Source organism: Oryctolagus cuniculus, chromosome 11 (assembly GCF_051225735.1).
Source record: "Oryctolagus cuniculus isolate XC-2025 breed Fujian yellow rabbit chromosome 11, ASM5122573v1, whole genome shotgun sequence".
Classification (NCBI taxonomy): Eukaryota; Metazoa; Chordata; class Mammalia; order Lagomorpha; family Leporidae; genus Oryctolagus; species Oryctolagus cuniculus.
In genome coordinates this window covers 91447864-91456216 of record NC_142877.1, presented here as the reverse complement: position 1 = coordinate 91456216, position 8353 = coordinate 91447864, and the positions used below count along the sequence as shown (strand labels likewise).

The window sequence follows — 8353 nt, the reverse complement described above, 5'->3', positions numbered from 1 at the left end:
TCCCTTCAAAGGAAAACTTCCCCCATCCAGGCAACTTTCCAAAGCTAGAGATTTGGCACGCGGGGCCTCGGATAAAGCACGCAGGTTGCAGGGTGATATCCCCCCAAACCCCTTAATTGCATTTGGATGCAGCATGGTTGGAATTCCCTGCCTCACTCCTTCCTCCTGGCAAGAGGGAAAAAGGGGTGATGCTGTGAACCCCAGCCTGGGATACGAGGCAATGCCAGCTCCCCCCAACCCACTCTGTCTCCACTTGCTCTACTCTGCAGTTGATGCTCCTTGAAACTTCCTGATAGCCAAAAAACCAGCCCCCACCCACTGCGGCTCAATTCTGGGCCTGGGGAGCACGGCAGGGCTGTGGCTCGCCTCTTCATCCTCCAGGAAGTAGGCTGGCTTTCCCTGGGCGCTGGGGGCCTGCTGGGCCTTCAGGAGGCACGAGGCCACCATATGGCTGATGCTCTGGCAGAAGTGGCACTTCTTGGGCTGGGGTAGCAGCTTGCACTCCTTGGCATGATGGTCTAGACCTCCACAGTTGTAGCACCTGTCTCCTTTAGATCCGCGCTTTTGCATGCTCTTCCCCGTTGGCCGCCTCTCACTCCCAGCACAGAACACCCCACCAGGCCCGGTGACACGGATGGATTCCAGGCCCTTGGCGGACTTCTCGAAGGTGACTTCCACTGCTTCACCCTCCTTCAGGCTCCAGAAGCCCTCCATGTGCAGCTTACAAAGATGTCCACGGTGTGTGTGTGGGGGGAGGGGGTCGAGCGCGACCCCGGCGTGGGCGGTCACGGACAGGAAGCCGAACTCCATGTGCACATTAAACCACTTACAGATGCAGGCCCCGTGCAGCAGCTGTGGCTCATCCACCGCTCAGGCCGTGTCCTCCGGCGCCTTCTTTGCCACCTTAGTGCAGTGCAGCCACCTGCAAACTGCTGGCTGGACACGGGGCCCATGGTCGTCGGCAGAGCCCGCGGCCCCGGGCCCCTAGTCGGGTGGCTACTGGCCCCAGAGAAGTCCAGAGGCCCTCACTTTCAAATAAAGTTGTAATCAATGAGAAAGAGCCAACACTTGTGTGAATGTTCTATTTGAACAGTGCTTGCATGGGTATTCTCTCATTGAGTTTGCTTAATTTGGGGCTACTATTTAATCATCCTTCAACTAGACTCTCTATGTGAAGAAACTGTTTACAGAAGTTTGCTAAGTTGGGGGACACATAGGTAGAAAGCCCTTTATACCCTGTACTCTACTGAACTTTTCATTTTTTTTAGTAAATTATCTTTTTTTAGTAAATTATCCAGACTGCATATTAATAAGTCAGCTTTTCAAGCCAGAAGAGAGTCACTGCATTGGTTAGGAGTCAGGAAGGGAAGAGAGGTGATTAGATTCTTCTTGGACAGATTCCTTTGTATTCCTATACTTCTAAATTAAGTGCACTCAGTGTGAAAGACACAAACAATAAAGGCATCCGAGACCAGAAATCACTCCTATGTACACGTGCATTTTGAGAGCTGATGGTTAGCTCTGTCCGATGGGTGGGAACAGATGTTTTCTCCATTCTCCAAAGTTCCTTCCTCAGGCCTTTCTTTTCACTACCCCCTCCCACAGAAGGAAAAGAAGAGGGATGGGGAAATGAAGGCGGAGCGGGAGGGAGAGTCCCGCAGGTGAACTGAGGAAGGGTCATGTGACTTGCTGGGCTCGGACACCACTGGGCTTCTCAGGAACTGGCCCTGCCTGGGCCCCATCACTCTGCCCTTCTCCTGGCCTAGAGAGACAAGCTGGGTCTCCACTGGGCGTGGCTGTGACGCCTGTGACTCATTGGTGTAGGTTTGAGGGAGGAAGCCGTAGAGACCTTTCCTAACCTACCGGTTTACATTGTGCCTGCCAGTCGAACATTATAGGGCTCTTCACTTACTCCCAGCTCCTGGTTCAGAATCCAGAAAGATGCTTGACTAGAATCCAAAATCCCAACACACTCTTTCATTGTTATTACTGCTACTAAGACAGCAGAACATTTGGTGCCCCAGAGAGAATATATTAATAAAGTTGGGCCCACTTGAAAGACTCTAACATAATTTTAAGAAGGTAAAAATATGTTATGTTTTCAATTTTCTCCCATGACTACAATAATTAAAATGAGAAAAATTCTAAACTGTGCTTTTGGGGACATATAAATCAAAGTCAGTAATAAAAAAAAAAACTACATAAGCCTATAAATTTTGTAGCTTGACAGTGCTGCTTTAAAAACTGCAAATCTTTGACACATCATGGCTTAGGAATACACTTTCACAACATCTAATTGGTAACTGATAGAAAGACAAGAATCTGCTTTGAATCCAAAGCTTCCATCTGTTAGCTGATTGTTTCAGTGTGATTTTACTAATAATGAATTTTAAAAAGTACACATTTTAAATTAACACCATGAAGATATACTTCTTTTAAAAACTTATTAAAAAGACTTATTTACTCATTTTTTGAAAGTCAGACTTACAGAGATAGAGGGAGAGACAGAGACAGAGCAAGAGAGAGAGAGAGAGAGCTTCTACCTGCTGGTTCACCTCCCAGATGGCTGCAATAGCTAGGACTGGGCCACACGGAAGCCAGGAGCCAGGAGCTTTATCTAGGTCTCCCCCATCCCCCCACCATGGTTGGCAATGGGCCAAACACTTGTGACATCTTCTGCTGCTTTCCCCGGGTTATCAGTAGGGAGCTGGATTGGAAGTGGAGCACCCGGGACAGGAACCGGCACCTGTATGGGATGCCAGCATTGCAGATAGTGGCTTACCTGCCATGCCTCAGCGTCGGCCCTGTACTTCTCTCTTTTGCTCAAAGTCACATTGTGGGGTCCTATCTGCAAACCCCTCAATCTTAGATTCCTCATCCTGGACCACTCCCCCTGGTCAGACACTTTCACTGCATTGTCTACTTTCCCTTTAGAGTGCTACACAGGGACAGGAATGAAGTTACTGCTGTAACCAGGATGGCTGGGCTGCGTTCTTCAGTGGACGCTGGGATCCAGGAAGACAAGAATCACGTTTGTCTGCTGTCTAGCACAGAGCCTGATGTATGACAAGCAGGTCAGATTCAACCAAAACAACATGTCATATTCTGCATGCAGAGCAGATATTAGAACCAGCTATATTTAAATTGGAAGTGAAAGAGACTTGCAAAAATGTAAAACATTACCATTCCATAATTATTGTTTTGGAAAACATTTTTCCACAGTAACAGGTGGATTTTACCAACTCGAGAAAATCCAAGTCAAGCTTATAGCACAGAATGCAGAACAGTGACTCCTCAATAAATATTAGCATTATCATTAATATCACTAATAAAACCATTATGGTATGCCCATTATATTCTTGACACAAATATGAATACCTGTTATCAACAGTGATTTTTTTCAAAGGTAAATCTAAAAGCTATGAGGCTTTTCCAGTATTCCCTGATGACCCTCTCTCTCATGCTCTATCTCAGTACAAAACACTGAGATGCAATCAGAACATCAAAGGGATCTGATCCCTTCACCTTTGCATTTGACATTTGCTCTGCCTGGAAGGCTCTTCTTCTCCTACCATGTTCAGTTCCTACTGCAAGGCTTCCATGTCAGAGTTATTCTGCATCTTATGGAAATTCGATCATAAAACTATTTACTTCATATTTTGTCTTATGGATTTGTATGCTTTCCAAACTCCTAGAGCCATGTTCAGACTCTAATGGGCACTCAGGAAATGATTATTGTGAGAACCTGTGAGTTAGGTTTGCTTTTAACATAATATGAATTTTTATGCACTACTTTACAGTTATTTTAGTTTCGTTTTCCAGATTGGTAGATCTTTGTTTACAAAGGATTTTTACTGATATGGCTAAATGTACCCATCTTTTTGCCTGCCAGACTCATCATTTGGAGATGCGCCATTGAGTCTTTGTGTTTTCCAACATTTGCTGCCAGGACTGGCTTGCTCAAAGACTAGAAATAAGAACATATTTTTTAGTGCCTGTGGAATATAAAAAATTTCATTGCAGATGCTATTCTCACAGACAGTCCAGGGAGAAGAGGGCAATTCTGTGGGTCGTTGGGCAGAAAGACATTGCTGACTCCTGGGCCATACTTTAATGAAGGTCACAACCTTGGGGACCCAAATGACGAGCTGGGGGGCTTCTTTTGTCGTGTGCATCAGGGGAAGAAAGCAGTTGGTAAGAATCCAATGGTACCTGTGATATAGATTTTTTTCTTGGTGGCAAGGAATCCTGTAATCTCATGCCATTTAGATGAGAAAGCAAAATCTCAGTAAAGCTTATACCACGTTATCTGAAACAGTGAATCCCCAATAAATACTACTTATTAGCATTATCATTAATAAAACCATTATGGTATGCCCATTATATTCTTGACACAAATATGAATACTTGTTATCAACAGTAATTGTTGATGTTTGCTTTGTCTACTTTCCCTTTAGAGCGCTACACAGGGACAGGAATGAAGTTACTGCTGTAACAAGGATGGCTGAGCTGTGTTCTTCAGTGGACACTGGGATCCATGAAGACAAGGATCACTTTTGTCTGCTGTCTAGCACAGAGCCTGATGCATGACAAGCAGGCCAGATTCAACCAAAACAACATGTCATATTCTGCATGCAGAGCAGATATTAGAACCAGCTATATTTAAATTGGAAGTGAAAGAGACTTGCAAAAATGTAAAACATTACCATTCAATAATTATTTTTGTTTTGGAAAACATTTTTCCACAGTTTGACAATGAGTCATTGCTTGACAATGAGTCAAAATCTCATGCCATTTAGATGGGAATCAGAGTATGGGGTGTTGAAAGTCACAAAGTTGTTAACTGTTGAAACATCTAAGAGGTCTTCAAAAAGGTCGTGGAAAATGTGCATGAAGCTACTTTAAACATTAGGGAAAATGGAATTAAAAGATAAGCTCAGGGGCCAGCGCTATGGCGTAGTGGGTTAAGCCTCCCCTGTGGCATCCAGCATCCCATATGGGCACCTGCTCAAGTCCTAAACTTCCAATCCAGCTTTCTCAGCTATTGCCTGAGAAAGCAGCAGAAGATGCACCAGCATGGGAAACCCAGAGGAAGCTCCTGGCGGCGGATCAGCGCAGCTCTAGCCACTGTAACCATCTAGGGAGTGAACCAGCACAGGAAAGACCTCTCTCTCTCTCTGCCTCTGTGTAACTCTACCTTTTAAATAAACAAATAAAATCTTCAAAAACAAAGATAAGCTCCTTTTAATGAAAAAATATTTATAAATAGCACATAGTTTGTTTTCATAATCAATGTTTACTATGAGCTTTCTGGAGTCCTCATATTATGAAAAAAAAAATCTAGGTCTGTATTTCAAAATTGCTTTGCAATAAAATAAACTTAATTCCATTTTTCCTTGGATGTTTTCAGTACCCTTGTATTTGCTGGATTTTCTATGATGGACAACTTAATTCTTTGCTTGGTAACTTCTAGTTGGAATTGATAACTGGGTGGGGTTAGGAATACCAAATTCAGCATCATTCATCATCCATACTAACATTATCATTACCAACTGTCCCACACTAAAGGGTTTCCTGAAATGTTTGTCTGCCCATGCTGAAATTATGGAAATTGAGAAAACTGAGATATGTCCATCTCTTTAGCTGACTCATTTATGTCATGTTTGGAGAGCTTAAGCAACCAGGGGTATGCTCATATCTACTTTTACATCACTTAGTTCTATGAATGAAATTGACCAAAAAGGAGCTGTCATAAGCTTTTTTTTTTTTTTTTTTTTTTTTGACAGGCAGAGTGGACAGTGAGAGAGAGACAGAGAGAGAAAGGTCTTCCTTTTGCCGTTGGTTCACCCTCCAATGGCCGCCACTGCAGCCGGCGCACCGCGCTGATCCGATGGCAGGAGCCAGGATCCAGGTGCTTTTCCTGGTCTCCCATGGGGTGCAGGGCCCAAGCACCTGGGCCATCCTCCACTGCACTCCCTGGCCATAGCAGAGAGCTGGCCTGGAAGAGGGGCAACCGGGACAGAATCCGGCGCCCCGACCGGGACTAGAACCCGGTGTGCCGGCGCCGCAAGGTGGAGGATTAGCCTATTGAGCCACGGCGCCGGCCTGAGTTTTGATATACAATGTTTATAATATTTATACTTTGCTTTTGGAGAGATCTGCAGCAAAATCCTCATAAAACTTGATTCTTTTTTTTTTTTTTTTTTTTTACAGGCAGAGTGGACAGTGAGAGAGAGAGACAGAGAGAAAGGTCTTCCTTTTGCCGTTGGTTCACCCTCCAATGGCCGCCGCTGCAGCCGCGCACCGCGCTGATCCGATGGCAGGAGCCAGGAGCCAGGTGCTTTTCCTGGTCTCCCATGGGGTGTAGGACCCAAGCACCTGGGCCATCCTCCACTGCACTCCCTGGCCACAGCAGAGGGCTGGCCTGGAAGAGGGGCAACCGGGACAGAATCCAGCACCCCAACCGGGACTAGAACCCGGTGTGTGCCGGCGCCGCTAGGCGGAGGATTAGCCTAGTGAGCCACGGCGCCGGCCAAAACTTGATTCTAACGTCAAGGTACCCAAGTCCAAACCTCAGCACCATCGTTTGTTTTCACAGTACCCTTGGAAGAAAGTTTAATTTCTTTGTTTCCTTGTGTGGAGTTTCTAATTATAGAAACTTGGGGCCAGCATTGTGGCATATATTGACTTAGTATTGATGACTAAATTAGGTACCACATGTGAAGTCCTTAAAATAGTATTATTACTATTGTTGTTGCTAGTCTAACTACTATTACTACTACTAATTAGCTGCTCAGTCTTTCAGTTTTCTTAGATGTAAAATGAAAATAATATCTCATAGATATAAGGACTAAAAGAGAAAGTATATGCAAAATGCTTAGCACAGAGACTGGCAAGGAGCAAACTCATTTTACTCAGTGTCATTATTACTAATATTGTTAAAAGTGTTATTTTTATTGCTCATTTATTTGCTTTATTCTAGTTTCAAAGCAGACAATAGTACTCACAAGGAAATGCTTTGGATTTTTGGAAAGATTTTAATTTTTCAAATGTAACTTTTCCAAGATTTTTCAGCTCTAGAACCCAACAAACCTTCTCAGATGAAGACAAGTGGGACTAGTTACCCTACCCTCAGTAAGATGACTTCAACAGAGGACAGGTACATGTACCAGTGACACTGACAATGGACTGCTGCTTTGTTTCTGATTGGATGTCATTGTCCTGCAGATGTTTCAGGCAAGTGATGGGGTAAAAAACTGCTTGCTTATTTTTGTTTTTTTGGTTTGCCAACTTCCTCAAAATTCTTAGTTCTTCAATCCTGGAATTGCTTTTCCTTACTCTATCCCCATTAACCTCAAAAGACTCATTAGAATAGAGCTGCACACACATGAAATTTTGTTGGGAAAGGAAGTGAAAGACTGGAAACCATTTTCCTAAAAGCAAACATTCTTGACTATTCACCAATGGGAGTCAACGTCATCTTTGAGTTGGGGGAAGTAAAAACAGAAGGAAAAAGAGAGGTATGAATCGCAAACCAATTGGTACAGCTTAGCTTAACCTTTGAGGCTCCCAGGAAAACAGTATACCAAGCACACATTCCTAGCTTGTAATATGACTATAGATTCTTATAGCTCAATATGGCATGACAGGTCACAGGTATTGTCACTCAGGGTTGGGGAGAACCTAAAAGAGTGGCTTAAGCATTCAAATTATAATATCCAGGCATACATAAATACAAATCCATCTTATAAAAACATTTGATACCATCAATCCTGTGAACAAGGTATGCATCTACAGCCTTTAAAATCTCCATAAAGGTGTGGTACTGAGTAATGAATGTCTATCCTCACATGAACTTACATAGCAGAAGGAATTAAAAGTAGCTCTATTCTAAGAAAATGTGTAAACTTGCCAAAGAGAGATATCAGATACTTTCAGGTGGCCTAAGCCTAGGATCTAACAAATACATGGGATGCTCAGTTCATCGAAATCCTATGACTGGATTTGGAGGTCTCTATGTAACACCAATGGCATTCAGCCAATATGTGCAATAAGACCTGTTTTATTCCATTTCTGTAATCTATCCCTGTTTGGAGTCACAAAAAGAACCCTGACAGGTTTAGTCTTCCAGTTAAAGACCGCGTTTTAAGCTCAGCAATCCTATAGCTTGCACTGCAATGAGGATGAATGTGCCTGAGCACAGGCAGCAGGCCAAGTGAGAACCAGCACACACAAGCAGAAGCAATGCTGGGCACACAGTCGTGGTCGGGCACACTTTCACACAGGTGTCGCACCCATCTGAATGCCGTGCAAGAGAAATTGTTAAGATTTTATAAGGTAAGTAGCCTATCGT

At 43.8% G+C, this 8353-nt stretch overlaps 1 pseudogene; it reads right to left on the bottom strand.

The window, feature by feature from the left end:
• Positions 1-258: 258 nt before the first annotated feature.
• LOC100342031 (protein lin-28 homolog A pseudogene) lies at positions 259-953 on the bottom strand (annotated as a pseudogene).
• Between the last annotated feature and the right edge of the window lie 7400 nt (positions 954-8353).